This window comes from Hyperolius riggenbachi, chromosome 10, assembly GCF_040937935.1.
Source record: "Hyperolius riggenbachi isolate aHypRig1 chromosome 10, aHypRig1.pri, whole genome shotgun sequence".
Classification (NCBI taxonomy): Eukaryota; Metazoa; Chordata; class Amphibia; order Anura; family Hyperoliidae; genus Hyperolius; species Hyperolius riggenbachi.
In genome coordinates this window covers 105,764,800-105,786,568 of record NC_090655.1, presented here as the reverse complement: position 1 = coordinate 105,786,568, position 21,769 = coordinate 105,764,800, and the positions used below count along the sequence as shown (strand labels likewise).

The 21,769-nt window shown below is 41.3% G+C and overlaps 1 protein-coding gene across 2 annotated transcripts in view; it reads right to left on the bottom strand.

The window, feature by feature from the left end:
• The window catches only part of TLX1 (T cell leukemia homeobox 1), a 224,614-nt gene that overhangs the window by 139,945 nt on the left and 62,900 nt on the right, over positions 1-21,769 (bottom strand). Inside the window, exons 3-4 of one of the 2 annotated variants that reach the window (XR_011024310.1) lie at positions 3,594-3,727; positions 830-899 (exon numbers count right to left, since the gene is read on the bottom strand). The gene's annotated coding sequence lies outside the window, so the exon portion shown is untranslated. Of the gene's footprint in view, positions 1-829; positions 900-3,593; positions 3,728-21,769 lie in introns of those variants that run through there. The other variant, XR_011024309.1, reaches the window with a different exon arrangement.

The window sequence follows — 21,769 nt, the reverse complement described above, 5'->3', positions numbered from 1 at the left end:
GTCAAACTGGCTAAAACACTCAATTTCAGTGGGGGTTGAATAATTTTGAACACAACTGTACTTCTGGAGGATTATTCGGTTTTCTGCTGAACTTAGCGTTCAACATCTTAACTCCCTGAACTGTAAAACTAACTGGTCCAAGGAGGGGAGACAAAGACTAAACTTCTAAGTCCTCTCTAATGTATTTGCCATACTTCAGCTCCCAATGAAGTGCTGAATAGTGTGAAGCAGAAACAGTTCCTCAAGTCTCAGAGTAACTCCCGCTGGGACGCTGATGTTATTGCTACATTAACTCATTATGAGATCATCTTACAAACCTTAGGTTAGAGGCTTGTACTAAAAGGAGTGAGGCCTAATTAGGGATGAAACCTGCCACTGTCTGTCTCATGGTACTCAGCACCTGTAAGAGGGCACTTTAGCATGGTCTGCAATCTTGCCAGGCTGGTGCAAAAATTGTGCGCAAATGAGTCATAAACAAACGCCTGATTGACCCGTGGTTTTGAATTTGTTCCAATTTCCAAATATGCAGGCATGGTGAGAATAGGAAGCATATTTCATACTAACGTAAAACAACAAACAGACCACTGTAATCCTTAAAGTGGAACAACATTTTTTTGTATAAGGTTACTCCTAAGGTGCTCAAAGTAATGCTATTATAATAATTGTTATTATTATTATTCCTAAAGTGCTGACACATTTTTCAGCACAGTAAACAATTGCATCACTAACTGAGCCTCTTCAGACCTCATAGTTTAATGCCTTTAGTAGAACATAGAGCCAGTTTAGGTGAAAGTTGATCAACTTACCAGTATTTTTGGAACAATATCATCCGCAGGCTACTCACACAAATACTATATTGTAATTTCTCTTAATCAGAAGAATGTTAAATGGAAATGCCACTGTTGTGAAGAAAAAAAATCTCAGCATTTCAGTTTGGACTTTTCAGCTTCGTTATTTTGATTTTATGTGCATAAAAAGGATAAAAAATTTTTTAGGATAGGAGTGCCAGAGTTGGCTTTCAGTCAGTGAATAAGTTCAGGAGATAAAAATCAGCAGCAAAGCCTCCTGCTGTGTGCAGGTAAATACTGCAGCAAGGTGGGAGTTTCTAGACAGTTTCTCTTGCTAAAACTGCAATTAATAAATTATTAAATTTGAGCTTACTGTCAGCTTTTGAAATTTGTAGTTGGCTGCAGACTGATGTTGCAGGATAATTTTTAATAATTATTAAAATAGTAAAAACAACTTTTAATTTTGAATTTATAGCAGTTTTTATACATATAACTGATACCCCTTTTCCCACAAGAAACATTTGCCTTTTCTCAAATAGATCATCAGGAATATCTGTATGGTTGATATTGTGATAAAACCCCTCCTACAGTGTGATGTCATTACCATGGTCCTGACAGTTTGCTGTCTGTGAACTTGTTACATTGTAGGAAATAACAGCTTTTTCCAACTGCCAAGCAGGCATTCTGTACAGATTACCTGACAGAAGATGATGCCTCCTGTGATACATTACAGAATGAAAATCCGGGAGAGGAAAGATTTTACAATGGGAAAACACTGACTAAATACCGTATATACTCGCATACAAGCCGAATTTTTGACCCCCAAAAAGTGGGTCAAAAGTTGAGGGGTCGGCTTATATGCGAGTCATGCGGTCTGCACCTCCACCCCCCAATCCCCCCCCCCCCGCAGCGTGGGCGACGCTGCTTTTCCCTTAGCCGGCGCCGCTTCTTCTATTCCCGTCTCCGGCTCCGTAATTCACAGCAGCACTCTTCACGGCTGCTGTCTGTGATGAGGCAGGAAGCAGTAGAGAGAGAGCGGTTCCCATAGTAACGGCGATACACATCGCCGCTACAGGAAGCCGCGCTCTCTACTGCTTCCTGCCTCATCACAGACAGCAGCCGTGAAGAGCGCTGCTGTGAATTACGGAGCCGGAGAGGGGAATAGAAGAAGCGGTGCCGGCTAAGGTTAAAGCAGCGGCGGCTGCATTCGGGGGGGGGGGGGGGGGGAGCACTTTACTAGCTATACTGGGCACTATACTAGCTATACTGGGCACTATACTAGCTATACTGGGCACTATACTAGCTATAGTGGGGCACTTTACTAGCTATACTGGGCATTATACTAGCTATACTGGGCACTATACTAGCTATACTGGGCACTATACTAGCTATACTGGGGCACAACCTACCTATACTGGGCACTATACTAGCTATACTGGGCACTATACTAGCTATACTGGGGCACTATCTACTTATACTGGGCACTATACTGGCTATACTGGGGCACTTTACTAGCTATACTGGGCACTATACTAGCTATACTGGGGCACTTTACTAGTTATACTGGGCACTATACTAGCTATACTGGTGGACTTTACTAGCTATACTGGGCACTATACTAGCTATACTGGGCCACTATACTGGGCACTATACTAGCTATACTGGGGCACTACGTACCCATACTGGGCACTATACTAGCCATACTGGGCACTATACTAGCTATACTGTGCACTTTACTAGCTATACTGGAACACACTAGGGGAATAAGACGGCCAGCATTTCCTACCCCCGGCTTATTTGGGGGTCAATCATTTTTTACTTTTTTTTTTTAGGTAAAAGTGTGTGTGTGTGTGTGGGGGGGGGGGGTCAGCTTATATGAGGGTCGGCTTATATGCGGGTCAGCTTATATGCGAGTATATACGGTAATCTATAAATAAATATTTGTAAAAGATAAGTCATTTTATATTTTAACTACAATTCCTTTCTAAGGCTAGTTTCGCATTGGTCCTTTGCATAACGCACACGTTATAATGAGTGTGAATATCAATGGAGACTGAACATAGACTTTAATACAAACCCTGCATGCAGCCAGTTAGAATAACATGACCCGTTACAGCGCATTACTGTGAACAGCCCCATAGAATTATACAGTGTTATTCTGCAGTGCAGTTGAACTCTGTGAACTAACCCTAAAACGTGAGGCTCAAATCCAGAACCGCTGGTGTATGGGAGGCCTATAGCTTAATTGGCTTGACATGGCTCTGCAAAATGTATAAGCTATAGGCCTGCTTCGGGGGCATAGAGAGATAATTTGCATATTCAGGAGTGATTCATGGGAAACCGCAGATGCTCACTTTAAGGGCTCGTTCACACCAGAGCCCTTTTTTGGCGTTTTAACACAAAGTCTATACTTTGCGTTAACCAAGGTAAAAGCAAAGTCCATAGACTTTCATTTTACCTTTCACACCCGACGCTGCATTTCGATGCGTTGCGGTACGACGCACCCGGGCGCATTTTATCGCCGGGAATCGGTGTTTCCCCTTCGGGTTATTTAACTACTACCGCCGCTACTCAGCCTCTCACCGCAGATTCCCGACAACACGCCGCAACGCGTGCAGGAGCCGTTCTCCTGGACACTTTTAATGTGTAACCGGCCTAAGCTAAATTATTGCAAATACCTTCTACTTTAAGAAGGCAAATTATACTCAGTGTTTAGGAAAAATCTCTTCATGCATAGGTGCCCATAGTTAGCTTTACAGTCTGACAACCACACAATCTCTATTGGTCTGGTTATTGTATCAATACCTGCATTTTTTGCCTGTATTATACATAAGAATTTCAGGCAACATCAAAGCACTGTCTTCTGCTGCGACTGAGGTCCAACATCGCTCTTTACAATCCTGCTGACATTTTGGGCCAATTATTGTGGGAATTTTTACCTAAGAGAAACGAGAAAAAAAAATCCAAAGTCTGGTTATTTTCAAACTGACAAAGATTTTGTAGAAGAATCTCATGAATGTTTTTTCTAGACAAAAAATTACCTGCTCACACGTCTATCCAGCCTGGGGCTTGTCATTCACAAAGCTAATGCACTAAGCAAGGCACGTGAAGCCATGTAAACCTAGCAACAATGTAATGTCTGTATCAAGTAAAATATCTCCTATGCTACATAAAATTACATAACTATGTTTCATTTCTTTTTAAATGCTATTTTTTATGTTTTGTATTCATTAATTATTCAATTGTTATTGTATTGTGTATGTTTAACAAAAACTCAATAAAAACTTTCCTTGTAAAAAAAAAATATGAAAACAGTTTGGTACACAAAAAATGTTCAGTGCAGGATTTGATAATTTTACGCAATTTACAAAGCCTGTTGGATTTTAGACTCTATCGGCTGAATATTCAGGAGCATACGTTCAATGGTCAAAATTTAGTTAAGGCCAGCGTTTTGCACGGTGGTAATTTTCATTTCATTTTTTATTATTGGTTGAAATTCCGTTCTGTGAAATATTATCCCAAATTCAGTAAAAAAACGAGTGAAAGGATATTTCTTTTTTTTACTTATCTGATATTGCCATTTCAAAATCACAGCAGGTCATAAACTGAGATCATAGGTAGCGGTTACTTTTGCACATGATCTCCATCTTTTGGCTCTATATGGAAAGCATGACATTTTCAAAAACAAAGTCAAAGTATAGCAGTGGATATAATAATAAATAAATAATTGTTCAAACACATGAATGTATAGAAGTTTTTTTTTCTTTTAATACGATTCATAGAGAATTTACAGAATGTTTCAGTCTAATATAAAAGCATTGACTTGCAATGGAAAAAGCAGAACTTGAAAAAGGTGTATTTATCCTTTGAACACTTTTCCAATGCAATTTTGATGATACAAAAAGGCAGTTAAAGGGATACTGTAGGGGGGTCAGGGGAAAATGAGTTGAACTTACCCGGGGCTTCTAACGGTCCCCTGCAGACATCCTGTGTTGGCGCAGCCACTCACCGATGCTCCGGCCCCGCCTCCGGTTCAATTCTGGAATTTCAGACTTTAAAGTCTGAAAACCACTGCGCCTGCGTTGCCGTGTCCTTGATCCCGCTGATGTCACCAAGAGCGCACAGCGCAGGCCCAGTATGGTCTGTGTCTGCGCAGTACACTCCTGGTGACATCAGCGGGAGTGAGGACATGGCAACGCAGGCGCAGTGGTTTTCTGACTTTAAAGTCTGAAATTCCAGAAGTGAACTGGAGGCGGGGCCAGGGCATCGGTGAGTGGCTGCGCCAACACAGGATGTCTGCGGGGGACCATTAGAAGCCCCGGGTAAGTGCAACTCATTTTCCCCCGACCCCCCTACAGTATCCCTTTAATATAGAAAAGGATTAACTACCCCCACCACGGTCACCATTAGGGTGGTACAGGTGATACTTCAGCATCAGGCCAAAGTGGAAGATCCAGAAATATTTATATACTGCCGACATCCTACACAGTGCTGTACAGAGTACATAGTTGTGTCACTAAACTGTCCCTCAGTGGGGCTCACAATTCGAATCCCTACCAAAGTCTAGAGCCAATTTAGGGGGAAGACAATTAACTTACCTGTATGTTTTTGGGATTTGGGAGGAAACTAAAGTGCCTAGAGGAAATCCACGCATACACAGGGAGAATATACAAACATCATACAGATAGTGCCCTGGCTGGGATTAAAACCAGGGACCCAGCTCTACAAGGCGAGAGTGCTAACCACTACACCGCCATGCTGCCCAAGTTTACTTTGCACAGGGGGAAGTCAGGAGGGCAAGGCCCTAAAGTGTACTTGGTAGGATGCCCACAAACTGTTAATGAATTTTTCTTCACTTTTCATGGTGCAAAAGTTAAAGGACCACTGTCCCGAAAATCTTAAAATTTAAAATACATGTAAACGCATACAAATAAGAAGCATGTTTCTCCAGAGTAAAATGTGCCACAAATTACATTTCTCCTATAAAAACAGGGAACACCAAGTGCCCCAATAGTGTAATTCGTACTGGACAAGGTGGCAATAAGTTTTGTATTGCTAGATACTCACAAGTCAGGGTCACCAGCAGGCAACCACTGTAAAGGCAGGTGGGGAGATTGTCCTGACCCCACTCAGGATTATGAAGTCGCCCTCCATGGAGGATTCTCAGCATGGCCTTTATTTTTTAGAAAGACTTAATTCTTTATAAAGACACTCTTTGAAAAAAGTTTTATAAAACGATGCTGGCCAGCCTTCGAGCTCGCTGCATACTTTTTTTGCCAGTTGGACGGACCAACTGCCATTCACTAAGTGCTTTGGAAAATAAAGAAAACCCTGAGAATCCCCCATGAGGAGATAGGCTAGTCCAAAACCTGTCGGTTCTGTTAGATTTCTACTCAGATTTCTACTACTTACTGTAAGTGACAGCAACATAGGAGAAAAGTAATTTATGGCTAATTTTACTCTGGAAAAAACATACTTTTTATCTGTATAGGTTTACATATACCGTATATACTCGCAAGCAAGCCGAATTTTTTACCCCCAAAAAGTGGCCCAAAAGTTGGGGGGTCGGCTTGCTTGCGAGTCCCGAGGGGGGCACTACTTACCCATACTGGGGTGCTATACTGGGCACTACCTACCTATTCTGGGCACTATACTAGCTATACTGGGGCACTACGTACCCATACTGGGCACTTCACTAGCTATACTGGGCACTATACTAGCTATACTGGGTACTATACTGGGCACTATACTAGCTATACTGGGGCACTACCTACCCATACTGGGCACTTTACTAGCTATACTGGGCACTATACTAGCTATACTCTGCACTTTATTAGCTATACTGGGCACTATACTAGCTATACTCTGCTCTTTACTAGCTATACTGGGCACTAAACTAGCTATACTGGAACACACTGGTGGGGATCACGCGGCCAGCATTTCCTACCCCCAGCTTATATGGGGGTCAATCATTTTTTCCTGTTTTTTCAGGTAAAAGTTGGGGGGTCGGCTTACATGCGGGTCGGCTTATATGCGAGTATATACGACATTTAAAATTTTAAGATTTTCGCGACAGTGGTCAGTGGACTCTGTTGACCCAACTTTTTGTGTATGCCAGACCTAAAAAATATTGTCCGGTTAATTTCTCTCCCATGGCAAGAGAAACAGGCGCATAGGGATAGGCTCATGTCCGGTCCAGTTTTTCGTGTGCCATATATATATATATATATATATATATATATATAGATATATATATATATATATATATATATATATATATAATATATATATACATATATATATATATGTACATTTTCATTATTAGCAAGCAGGTGGCACTCCATACACTTTGAAAGCATGGAGACTATTTGTCATGTTTTTTTACAGCCCTCAAAAAATATACATTTCCTGAACTTGCATTGAGGTTATGTAAACATATTACATACATAAAGTCTTTAAGAAGGTTCTTCACCATAAATAGTTCAATACTGAGCCATGCATTATTTCAAAAGTGTTCCACCACTGTTGTAATATTCTCCTTTAAAAGTCAGTTTGACTGACACAGGTAACAGAGGATTGAAACTGGCCTTACACTATTTACAGCATTCATTTTAGAAAGCAATCCACATAATGATCTCAGGCTATGAAGCTCTTGTCACACTGATAGGAAAGCTTCAAAAACTATTTTAAAGAATAGAGGTCTACATTGGTTCACTGCCATTAATTACACCCCAGACAGTTCCACATCATTTTGAAGCCCATCAGAATGATGGAACATATTTGTTAAAGAGATATATCCGTGTCTGGAGGTAACCACATATCAGATGAGAGCTACTTGCATATGTACTAGAACAATTAATTGTCCTCAAAAGACAAGTTTATGCCTGCCCTGAATGCGTAGAAGTTCCTTGTATGCTGACATTTGTGTTACACAACTACTTTTTCTGAGTATATTTATTACTATTTACAATATTACAATGACTGGTTTGATTGCTGTTGATGTGCAGCACCAGAACCATATGGAAAGACAGGCATGACACAGTACAGTACTGGATGGATGGCCTGAGGAGGTGGCCATAAGTTCAATACTGTTTGTACATAATATAACACAGCTATTGACATAACTTAGAAGAGAAGGATCTTAAAAAAAGTTTGCTGGTAAGGTTCTGCCAGATTTTAAAGAGTGTACTTAAAGCTTTAGAGTACTTACATTCTTTTAAAGTAATGCCCTGATCAATAATGCAATTTACTGCTTTCCTTACCAATTTTAACTGTTTTAACTACATCAATTCCAGTGGTTGTCTACATTTCATCTATCAAAACTGTTATGACATTATAGGTATGTATATGTTAACCGTAATGTATTATTTGCTTTCATAATTTTCGGTGTAATTTTTGCAATTATGATTTTGTGGATAATTTTGATTTTGCATAATTTTTCCATAATTTTCACAAGTTACACAAAAATAATTTCATGGAATTCATGAAGGTATTTTCACCTAAGGGCCTTTACACACTGCTCCACTTGCGCTGCGCTTTTAAAATCGCATGCATTTTTTAGTCGCAAGGCCTTCTGAAAAATCATGAAAGTTTTGCGATTTTAAAACGCAGTGCGAGCGCAGCAGTGTGTACAGGCCCTAACTTGCGAACACAGGTAAGAGGTAAGTGGGCCACGTGTCAACTGAGCTCGTCCAAGGGACATCAGCATGAAAAGTCTATTGGAATACACCACATAGCTGCAGAATGAATGAAAGCAAGTTTGAAGCAGCTGAGTAAGCAACAGCAGAGTGCCTTAAAAATGGCGTCATGGAATGTCTAAAGAAGAAAAGGTGTGCATCATAAAGGCAACTATATTTTATTTTCTTTGAAAAGCAATGTAAATATTCAATTACTATTTCTTGCAATGCGACCGTCTCAATTTTATTAAATTATCAGTCATTGTGAAATTACACATGTAAAATTATGGGTGGTATATTTTCCAAAAATGATTTTATTTAATGTGCATTTTAAAGAGGATCTGTGACTTTGTTAAAAAAATCTCATACTTACCTCGGGTAGGAGGAACCTTTGGATCCTATTAAGGCTTCCCCCGTCCTGTGCTGTATTGTTCCAGCACTAGGACCCCCGAACAGCACAAAGCAGTAATATTTGCATGGCCTGCCTGCGCAGGCACACTAGCGGCCTCGGGCTCCAGCAGCAATAGCCAAGAACGATCTGGTCCACTTTACTGCACATGCGGCTCTTGTCTGCGCAGTAGAGCAGACCTGATCGGGCTCAGTTATTTCCGCCGGAGCCCGAGGTGAATCTGATACTGCACCTGCACGAGGCTCCCGACAAATCCTGACAGGGGGATTTTTAGGGAAGCCGGTGCTGGATCCCCTCTGCAGAGAAGAGGTAAAGTCTCTTTAGGATCCAGAGGCTTCCCCCTCCTGAGGTAAGTACCCACTAGGGACACTTTTTTTCCCTTCAAGTACCCTTTAAAGAGGAAAAGGAGAAAAAATACACTATTTCTTAGTTTTCAACCACAATAGTCAAACTGTTTTACTCCAGACACAACAAATTACATTCACCTACTTATTCCATGCTGATGCAGTGTATAATGACAGTATACACTTTCCAAACAAAAGGTATATTTTTCAGGTTAGTGTTATCTTTTCTCATTGTACTTCATCAATTCAAATTGTAAAAGTGGAAATGTGGTGGTTTATAAGGGGGTTAATCATTATTATTTTGTAAAGCGTTTGATCTCAAAGGAGTGTGGTTATAAGGGATGGGTAAACACTTTTTTTAATTGTAACACCCCTCATCGTTGGCTTTCTCCCTTTCCACAATCACTAATGTAATGCCTTTATAACATATTACCATTAGAGGGTCTCCTTTTTTAGTACTGTTGTAGTGCCCTCTGTTATAATGCTGCCCCTCCCCTTATGGTGCCTCCAATTAACATGCCCCACATATGGTGTTCCCATATAGTGTCTATTTTAGTGTTAACTTACAGTTCCCCTCTTATTATAGGGCTACTTACAGAACCTTCTATTATAGTGCCCCCTTCTCCTGCCTCTTATTAGTGTACCTCTTATTATAGGTCTCCTGATTGCGCCTTTTATTAAATAGCCCCCTTATACAGTCTCCTATTAGACCCCCCCCCCCCTTCCATAGCGCCTTGTGTTGTACTACTTCTTGTAATGTCCCCTCCTAGGGCTTGATTCACAAAGCAGTGCTAACCTACTTAGCACGTCTAAAGTCTTTAGACGCGCTAACCAGGGTGCTAAGTAGGTTAGCACCGGATTTCTTAATCAGATCGCGCGCTAACTTTGCGCGCGCAAAGTTTTACGCGCGCAAAGTTTTACGCGCGCTAAGTCCCATAGGCTTTAATGGGCACTTCGCGCGGAGCGCCCTGCGCTCTGTGCAGTACACGCGTAAAGTTTTATGCGCATAAAGTTTTGCGCGCGTAAAGTTTTATGCGCGAAAAGCTTGTTTAGACGTGCTAAGGGGGTTTTCACAGGCGTGCTAACAGTTAGCACCGCTTTGTGAATCACGCCCCTAGTGTCCTATTATAGTGTCTTCTATTATAATGCCCTCCTAAAGTGTCTCTAATACTGCCTCCTTTTGGTGCTTTTTACTCTCCTAATGAACCAACACAAGGCATTACAAGCATAATTACTGTAAGGCACTAAAAAACAAATATAATTATTTTATATTTGTATAACTTTAGCGTGTACCTGCCCATACAAGGTTAGATCAGTGCTCTTAGATTACACTGTAGTGCTTTAGATTACACTGTCACCATTTTTCCTATGAACTATGTTTTGGAAGGTGACTGTACCCATAGCAGCGTTTCCCTCAGACCCAATGTGGGTTTGGAAATTACTTTTTTTGTACTGGACTAGAATATGGTTGCAATTGTCTGGCAAACTAACTTTGTGTTTGAATTCTTGAGTACTTATGTGGCTACACACTAGTCTTAAGCTTCTTATGTTTTTGCTTATGATAGTACATTTGTAGTCATTAGCAATAACCAAAGATTATTGAGTAATAAAGTATTATTGAGATTAAAGAGTATTGCATGTCTGTACTTTTTGCAATAAAATATAATTTTAAAAACACCTGATTGTCTGAGTCCCATAGCTTAAAGAAGAACTGTCGCGAAAATCTTAAAATTGAAAACACATACAAATAAAAAGTAGGTTTCTTCCTGAGTAAAATGAGCCATAAATTACTTCTCTCCTATGTTGCTGGCATTAACAGTAAGTAGTAGAAATCTGACATTACCGACAGATATTGGCCTAGTCCATCTCTCCATGGGGGATTCTCAGCATGACCTTAACTCTTTATAAAAACACTCCCTGAAAAAGATTTATACTAGGATTCTGACCAAACTCCCTGCTCAACATACACTTTTTTGGCAGTTGGACGGAGCAACTGCCATTCACTAAGTGCATTTTGAAAATAAGTAAATCCCTGTTAAAAACCCCCATGAGGAGATGGGCTAGTCTAAAACCTGTCGGTTCTGTCAGATTTCTACTATCCATTGTAACTGACAGCAACATAGGAGAAAAGTAATTTATGGCTCATTTTACTTTGGAAGAAATGTACTTCTTAATTGTATATGTTTACATATATTTAAAATTTTAAGATTTTCGCTACAGAGGTCCTTTAATTTCTTGTTGAGATGACAGTGCAAAATTATTGGAGAGACAGATGTGCAAACTGTCCACCCGATCTTATCATCACCCACCTGAGACAGTCAGAAAGTAGCAGGGAACACACTTGACTTTCAGTTTTCCGCGCGCGTTTTCCTGCATACTTTTTCTGCACACCAAGTGTGTTTCCATGCAGGAAAACGCGTGCGTTTTTTCACAGTAGCTGATGTAATTGATAGAGAAAACTGCCAAAATGTGCAGATTCAGGATGCAGAATGTCAGTTTTTTTTCTGCGTGCGAACAACACAGTAAGTGTGAACTAGCCCATTGATTAACAAGAGTTCTCAGTTTTTCTGTGCAGAAAACGCGTACGAAAACAGTCAAGTGTGTTCCCTGCCTCAAGGGGGCTCCATTCAGTCTTTCACTGTGTGCACATTTCACCTGCCCCATTCATCTGAACCTTTTCTAAAAGTTTAACTCTTTATGGCAAGAACCATAGCCCACAGCTGAGCAGACTTGTCTTCTTGTCCCTGCTCACTGTGTAAAAGAAACTTAAAGAGAACCCGAGGTGGGTATTTCAAATCTTAAGTTAACACAAAGGCATGTCCTGTGCGCTATGACATGCCTCTGGGTCTTGCTATTGCTGCCTCTAGTCCCCCCTCCCCCAGGGTCTGCTGTGTCCCCCTGTAAAATGCGCTAGGCTAGCAACAATCTCCTTGTCCCTAGCCTTGTATTTACCTCCAGCCTGTCATTATATCTGGGCTCTGCCTGCCCCGTGAGCTTCCTCCAATCGGAAGCTAAGTCGCGAGTCTCGCAACATAGAGGCGGCAATAGCAAGACACAGAGGCATGTCATAGCGCACAGGACATGCCTCTGTGTCCTCTTAAGATTTTAAATACCCACCTCGGGTTCTCTTTAAAGAGGAACTTTAACGTTGGATTTAACTTCATCCTAATCAGTAGCCGATACCCCCTTTCCTACGAGTAATCTTTACTTTTTCTCACTGATATTGTAGGCTGATATTGTAGTGATACCCCTCCCACAGCGTGATGTCAGGACCATGGTCCTGACAGTTTACTGTGTAACCTTGTTGCATTGTGGGAAATAACGGCTGTTTCCAACTACCAAGCATACAGTATTCCCCTTTTCGGAATGTTTGTTTACTGAGAGTTATCTGCACAGACATCAGTTGCTAAGACTAAAGATGTCACCACCTGCGATACATTTTAGAATGCAAATTGGGGAGAGGAAAACACTGACTAAATAATTTATAAATTAATATTGTAAAAAAGCTATTTTTTATTATGTTATTTTAACTATAGTTCCTCTTTAAGCTTTTCTTCATCCAGCCCAGAATCTTTATTAATCGGTTAAATACAAAAGCAGAGAAATATTTTTTTTTACTACAGGCAGGGCAGTGTAAAGAGACCTACATGTGTGGCTTTTCTAAAGGCAATGAGAAGGGTGTAGGAAGGGATAAACGTTTTATTACAGAATCAGAAGGGAGGAGCTATAGCTGCAGTGACACTGCTGGTCACTAAGATTTAATATCTTTCAGCAAAGGGGTAAGGATGGTGTGTCCTCTGCAAGCAAGAAGAAAAACAGGAACCAGCCTCAAGATATTTGAAATAAGTTTACTGTATTTTAAAATGTTCTGGAACTCAATGCACAAAAACTTTGTGCACGGATACTTAATGCAAATTTACTGTCTGTTAAACATGGGAGGCTGAACAAGGGCTTCAATTACTTTGACCAAATCTGGCAATCAAATTATTTCCCAACAGTTTTGGACATTTTATCTTTAGAGAGGGCGATCAGGTACAGTGGTATATTTCTATCAATCTGGCAAGGTATACGACAGTGGTGGATCAACAGCTGCATAGTGTTGTACTACATTAAGGGGTACAGGACTACTAGAGCGATAGATACTCATTCAGATTTATGTTTACATCTTCTGAAGGAGGCATAGACCATGCAAAAGGATACCATAGAGCCTCCTTGGTCCTTGCTCCATCTTATCATTTATTTCCAAAGGCTGCACATGGAGTGCTGAAGACTAAAGGCCCATACACACGTCGGATTTTTCTGAACGACGGGTCGTTTGAACGTCCCGTCGTTCAGTCGTTCGCACGTCAAATCCGACGTGTGTACAGACTATCGTTCGCGTGATAAGACTGGAAACCAGTCTTATCACGCGAACGATAGTCTGTACACACGTCGGATTTGACGTGCGAATGACTGAACGACGGGACGTTCAAACGACCCGTCGTTCAGAAAAATCCGACGTGTGTATGGGCCTTTAGAAGAATGAGTATCTTCCACCGCTGATGGCACAGGAACAATGGGACTGACCAAGGACCAGGAAGGCTTTATGGTGTCCAGAGCATTCCCAAATAGTTCTGAAGGCTGTATGATGAGTGCAAAAGAGCTATTTGACCTGATAGGTCTTTCAGCAGAGATGGCGCTAGAATGACTGGGCAGACCCAGGAGCAGGAAGGCTCTATAGTATCTACAGCCTTTCCTTTACATAGGTAAAAAAAAAAAAAAATATTGTCCAAAATAATAATTTGCAGTCAGTCTGAAACACTCCCCCTTTTGTCATTGGGGGATGCAGGGGGCTGGTCACTGCTCTGTTAGCTAAAGTCCTGCCTCCCTGCTGCCTGATGGTCAATTATAGCTTCCAGTATTACATGCACATTCTTTATATGCTTACATGTAAGCTGAAATAGGCATGCCCTTCCCTCCAATCTACAGAGCAGAACTGAAGGGAATGCCTTTTTCTAGTCAAGAGCGGAGGTTCATAATTAAATTACATTGGATGTGGTGGGTTAAGCTATTTGCATGAAATAATTATGGTGCCTTTCTGTATAACCCTGTTTAATTGGATAATTAGCTATTTTTGCATTTATGTTATGTGTGTGCTTTACTTGGCTGTTGTTTTCACAGCAGATATACTGCCAGCTACTTCATATGTTTACTGCATGCATTTTCCCTAAAGCAAAGCTGTACACAAAGCATCAAATTAACCCATTCGGTTTATGTTCTGCTAGAAATTACTTACGGAAGGCAAATGGTAGTTAAAAGTAGATGAATCTGGGAAAATAGGTATTTTTTTGCCTGTGGTATGAAGGATGAGTAGAGCTGGATATGCCAGCATAGCTCACTACAGCCAACATCTGCACACGCAAATTGTTTTATATTATACAGTAAACAAGCAGTAATTATGACAGCGAGAACTATTATTTAGCAATTAGCCCATAATGGCTAGTGCTGTACACATGTTACAGCTGCAAACCAAAGCCCCTTCCAGCTAGAGCGCAGGAAAAAAGAGCTGAAAATAACAGCATCACGAACCAAACAGGTCGGCACTGTACCGCTTCTTGGCCGGAAGCTATATGACACAATTATACTCCCTTAACCTCCTTGGCGGTTAATTTTTTTTGCCTAATTGGCAAAAATTCTTTTTTTTTTAATTTTTTGTTTTTGTTTCATGTAAAGCTACCAGAGTGGTAGCTACATGAAACACCACTAGAGGGCGCATGTGTCCCTCTAGTGCGATCGTCGCCGGCATCTATAGCAAACAGGGGAACGCGTATATAACGCGTTCCCCTGTTTGGCTTCTCCTGTCGCCATGGCGACGATCGGGATGACGTCATGGACGTCAGCCGACGTCCTGACGTCAGGCACACCCGATCCAGCCCATAGCGCTGCCCGGAACTCATTGGTCCGGGCAGCACAGGGCTCTGGCGGGGGGGGGCCCTCTTTCGCCGCTGCGTGCGGCCGATCGCCGCAGAGCGGCGGCGATCAAGCTGTGCGCGCGGCTAGCAAAGTGCTGGCTGCGCGCACAGCAATTTACAGATTAAAAATCGCCCCACCAGGGGCTGAGATCTCCCCCTGCGCGGCATAGCCCGAGCTCAGCTCGGGCTTACCGCCAGGGAGGTTAAGGGAGGCAGGCTGAATACTGCCAATAAAATAAATGTACATATATGAAATGGTGCTTGAGATGGGATTACTCCATGGGGGAGCACTTGGTAAGCACAGCACTGGATTTTATATGAAGGCAAACTTCTCCAAGTCCCTTTTATGGTGACAGCCATGACCCTACGTGTATCCATTGCTAAATTAAAAAAAACGCCCTTATCAAGTCAACTTTCTATTTTTTTAAATTTTATTACGAACTTCATATTGCCAATTGATCTCATGACACACCACTAAGGTAGGAGCTACACCTTTTTTTATAAGTTACTGGTAGATATTAACTTATAGAGCTTAATATTTACTATCTATACCTCAAGGACGCCTCCAACTCTAAATATAGTTTTTAGTATTGTACCCCTAGTCAAAGGGGTTTTGGCAAAAGGGATCATTTCCTGACCCTGAAGTCCAAAACTTTTGGAGCAGCAACCTCTGTCACTTCGAGTTAAGGCCGAGTGGGGACGGTCTTTCCCCACATGCAACAACGAGTGGTTGCCTCATACAGCAACCCTCCTTTGTGAGTATATTTCTTACTCCTTTCTAATTTTCCTCAGGTACATAGCGATATTGCACCAGATTGGGCTCCCGGAATCTCCTGTGTTTTTTCTCCACTTTACTACAGAACTTTCTATAGGACTTCTATTGCAGAAAATTGTAAAATTTAAAATACATACAGAACATACAAAAAGTACATTTCTCACACAGTAAAATGCAATATAAATTACTTTTTTCTTATGTTGCAGTCACCCACAGTAGGTGTTTAAAATTGACCAATGTGACAGATATTGGACCAGTCCATCTTCTTATGAACAATTCTCAATATTACATACGGATCTATACAGAGATAACATCCAGCTTCCCTACTCTCTATTTTGGCATTTGGACTGGACAACTGCCATTCATTAAGTAATTTTGTACAGGTGAAACTCACAAAATTATAGTGCAAAAGTCAATTTATTTTAGTAATTCAGCTTATAAGGTGAACCTAATATATGAAGCAGTCTCATTACATGCAAAGTTAGATATTTCAAGCCTTTATTTTATAATTTTGATGGTTATGGCTCAATCTCACACCATTACAATATTGTGAAAATGTTCAATATTCTAGGCTCAAAGTGTCAGACTCTAATCAGTTAATTAATCCAAAACACCTGCAAAGGGTTCCCATTTCATGTATTAGTTTCACCTTTTAAGTTGAATTACTGAAATAAATGGCTTTTTTCCCAATATTCTAATTTTTGGAGTTTCACCTATAAATACAAAGAATCCCCCATGAGGAGACTACACCAAAACTTGTCAGAATTTCATTAGCTACTAGTATCAGCAGCATATGAAAAAAATAATTTATAGTGTTGTAGAGCATTCTACTTTGTTTGAAATTGTGAAATCTACATTTTAAATGTACTGTATGTATTTTATAGGTTACACATTTTCACAATAGTTGTCCTTTAACCTCCCTGGTGGTATCCCTGAATCAGGCTCAAGTCGGAAAACCGCAGCTTAGAGAGGAAACCCCGAGTCTGACTTGTGGTAGCCTGTGCAGAGTATAGCGCGCAGCGGGCGTTTCAACCCACCTCCCCCGGGATCTGGATGCTGGCAGCCTTTCTCCTTCCTGTCCTAAGAGGTTCTGCATCCCTCTAGTGAGATCGCTATTTGTCATCATGATGGCAATCTCTCTACAGGGTTACAGCGCCACCCGGAGGATGGAGGAAGAACTGCAGTAAGTGCTGGGCTGCCGGAGATCTCTCTGCGGCAGGGGCGTAACAATAGACCCTGCAAGGGATGAAGCCGCAGGAGGGCCCAGAAGCTGCAGGGAGCCCCATGGAGGAAGAAGTTTATTTTCCCTGTCATGGGAGACTCATAACTGAGGGCACGGAGAGAACAAAACTTTCTGCTCTATGATCAATTGTTCTAATAACTGCATCTGCTCAGCCACTGATAAACAATTATACAAAGTTTTTTAGACAATCCCAATTCAGTGTGCAGCAGGCTCTTGTGTACAGTGCTCAGCCCCCAACGTCTCCACCCCCTCCCCAGGTGCTGCGTACTGCACATGGGGAAAACACATTCAAGTGTGCACTAGCCAATTGAATAACATTGGTTCTCAGTTTACTTGTGCAGAAAGCGAGGGGGCCCCATTCAAAGTTTTGCAGGGGGGCCCAGTGATTTTTAGTTACTTCCCTGCTCTGCGGTATGATTTTTTTTCCCTGGTTTCAGAGTCTGAAAGCCTGCAAAAAAAACTGCACTGCTTTAAGACTCTAAAATCTGAAAATAATCATACCGCCAGGGAGGTTAAAGTATTTAACACACTATAGGCCTGATGTACAAAAGGCCGGTAAATATGCCATGCGCTGGTAGCATGGCAAAGTGGCATATGTGAAGCACATGTCCCTGATGGCAACCTATAACACAGACATGATTATTAGATAAACAATATATTATGGCCTCAATCAAGTTCACATATGCATATTTTTGTTGTTGTTGAGTAGAAGATTGCAACACATCAGTGATTGAACAAAGGGATCCTCCTCTATATGATTACACTTGATCTTCCTCTTGTCTCTTATGCTTCATTTTCAGCTGCTACATGTTCACAGCTCTCCAGTGTCCATTAATACACTTTCTGCAAAATGTGCGACTAAAAGGAAATTTGTTTGGGACTCCCAATTATTTATTAATGAACGATGCTCCTTTCCCTTGTGATTAATAGTTGAAAGAGACTTTGTCACATTCTTGTGAGCTCAGACCGCTTTGGTGGGGAGGTCATCAAGTGGTTTTATCAGCCCCTGAGGCGAGCACTGGCACCAGGCAGTCTGCGCACAGCTTGTACATTTGGACACTGGAACATGTTTGTTTTGGTATAAGACAGATCGTAATTGGAGTGAAGAAGAAAAGAAACTAGAAAACAAATGTAGCAGTGATGGACACTTCCATGAAGTCAAGTGAAGAGAGATATGAAGAGCTGCTAGTGGGGATTCCATAATGAGGAAACAGCTGAAGGGCTTCACATGTGTCTCACGGTGTAGAACAAATCCTGCTTCAGTGTTATGGCCGGTGGGGAGAAGAGTTCCCCATGTGCTTAGGTTTTGAAAATAAATACATACAGTAAATAAAAAAACACATGAATCTGTCTACAAAAAAATCACATATTCCACACGTGGAACCTCCTTGCGCCTACAGTGTATGCCTTTGACACATAAACAGTCTAGAAATATAGGGAGTATTCACTGAACTGCAATAAGCAGAATAGCGTTCATAAAGTCTTACTGCACTATGAGTACAGCATAATAATACTTTACATGCTATACATTACACTCTACTCATTCTGCGCAAGACTTTATGCCATTATCCTGCTTAAAGCAGTTTAGTGAGTGTACCCCATAGTCTCTGGGTCCTAATGTGAATTGCTTCTGCTGGACACCCCTCAGCTCTGGTTGGTTGCACATACACGCACAAAGCCAATCAGAGTACCACCTGAATCTGTGGTCAACGTTACAGTCAGTTTTTAGTGAAAGTTTAGTTGATTGGCTGACCTGGGAGATTCACTTGTGGCCAGATCCACCTGTGGCCAAACAGAAGTAACCCAGCTCTGTGAAAGCCTGCTGCAGACTTTCACCAGTAATGAGATGGTCACTGGTGCTTGGTAGCAGGTGGATTTTCCCAGCTCCCTGTCAGCTCAGCCCAATACTGCATTTACAGATGTCACTTGGAGGCGTTTTGTTGCTTCAGATCACGGTTATTCTGTCATCTGAAGTGACACGACCTGCTATGATTTTACTGTCACTTTAGATCCCAGAATGTGAGAAAGTGTTTTTTTCTATATTCTATATTTTGCACCTAAAGTCCACACCTAGCCCGTCAACCCCTTTCCTAGCCAGATAATACTAAACTAATTCACCCCTTCCTCCTACTTTCTTCTTTCACTAGGGTTTTTGACCAATTTATCCTTTATTAGCCTTTTCTAAGCATTTTTAGAATTACAATGTTTTGCTGCTGTTATTATTGATACAACACATGCAATAAAAAGTACACATCAGAAAAAATATATCTTGACTTAACAAAGAGATCCTAGCATAATTTAGGCATAGTGATAAATAGAAACAAAAGACAAAACTTTAACCTTTTGTGAAACGCAGTCACATGATCATGGCCAGCCTATCCGAAAACAAGTCAATCCCCTAATAAATGAATCATGTGCTTCTCCCTAATGTCTCCTTGAAGAAAAATCGTCCTAGAAAAGTTTGTCCTCTCTAGTCACAGTTATACATTTATATCTATCTTCCTGTGTAGGCTAATTGTCATTTGCGACCAGTAGTGTTGATATTCAAATTTGGCACCGCATGGTTCAGAACACAAACAAATGCATTCAGCACCATTTCAGCACTGAACAGCAGGATGTGTTGCATTTTATTTAACTCTGATACTTCCTCCTTCCAGCTTGGAACAAATGATGCAAAAGGTACAAATGGATGAACAAAATGACACCAACAAATAAGTGCGTTCGAAGCTCAGTTCCTGGCAGGAGAGTGAAGAGTAGAATAATTTCATATAGAAAAACTACTGATTCAAGAAAGACTTGATAAGCCTCTTTCCACACTTTACTTTGCACCGCTTCTGAATGGTTCATCAGAAAAAACAGAAATGTTATATTAAGTGGGCACTGGATATTAGTGGATCGGATGAAGAAAGTTGGAATGACACATTAGACTATCTGACCGTAACCATTTATGCCAAAGACATGTTCGTTAATGTCAAATTTCTCCACAGGGCATCTTAAAACCAAAAGAGCTTATTAATTGAGTATAAATGGAGAAAATAAGAGGTCCAAAGATGAAGCCGTGTGGTACACCAACATACAGCGGACGTGAAAAGAAGTTAGCATTGGAGTAAGTGGTGAAGGAACTTCCAGACAAGTGAGAGTGGATCCAGGAATGCGCTAGGCCATTGATCCCCAGTGATGAGAGGGTCTGGAGAAGCACAGCATAATCAACAGTGTCAATGGTAAAGGGAAGGTTGAGGAGTATTAGTACAGAGAATTGGCCTTTAGATTTTGCAATGAGGAGGTTGTTTGCAACTTTAGTGAGGACTGTTTCTGTCGAAATCAGAGAGTTCCGAATAGAAGTGGTGTTTGGAAGCAAAGGGAAGAAGTGAGACTGGACGGTAGAGAGGACTGTAGGGACCAAAGAGGTTTTTGTGTTTAGTGGTGTTATGATTGCTTATTTAAATGAGGAAGGGAAAGAAAGGGAGAAGATTGGACAGTTGACAAGGGTTGCCTTTTAAAGCCGTATTGGTTCAATTTTGTTCAACAAGTATGATGAAAAGTCGAAGTTGTGAGTGTATGCACTCTCAGGGTCAGTAAAGGGTGACAGAGTGCTCAGGGGTTGCAGAGAATAAGCCAGGGACTGGAGAGCAAGGTTGTGAAAATTCCAGCATAAGTGAGAGGGGTGCAGGGCTGGGGTTGGAGGAGACAGGGAGGGACAGATTTTGAAAGTTATAAGGTTGTGATCTGAGAGGGGGAATGGGGAGTTGATAAAAGGTTGAAACAGCCATTTAAAGACTAGGTCCAGAGTGTGGCCATCTTTGAGAGTGGAAGTAAAGGACCACTGGGGGAATGTCATGGTAGTAGGAGTGAGAGAAGTTTAGTGACAGTAGGGTATTTAATGTCTGTGTGGACATTGAAGTTCCCAATAATGATGGAAGTTATATCAGTGGAGAGGAACTGAAGAAACCATGTAGAGAAGTGATCGATAAAAGTGGAGTCTGGCCCAAAAGGACAATAGATTAAAGCAATCTGGAAGTGGTGAGGAGAGTAAACACGAAAAAGACACAGACAGCATGAACCTCTAAAGAAGAAAGGGATAGTGAAGGTGCAGGTGTATAGGACGAGTGTTCAGAAAGGAGAATACCCACCCCACCTCCCTATTTGCAACCGGATCTTGGATTGTGGCTAAATCTAAGCCCACCATATGAGAGGGCAGCCTGAGACACATTATCAGATGGAGTTATCCATGTCTCAGTGAGACCCAGGAAGGTGAAGGAGATGAACGGATCGTGGATGTGGGCCAGTTTGTTAACCACTAAGCCTGCATTCCAGAAAGCACCAAATAATGAGCTTTTATGCTAGGAGGGAAATCTTACTTCAATGTATTCATCCTAATTAATGGCTGGCTGGATAGTGTACTTGTTAAAGAGACACTGAAGTGAAAAAAATTATGTTATAATGATTTGTATGTGTAGTACAGCCAAGAAATAAAGCATTAGGAGCAGAGACATAAATCTAATATTGTTTCCAGTATAGGAAGAGTTAAGAAACTCCAGTTGTTATCTATGCAAAAGAGCCTCCAGGACTTTCAAAGTGGAAGA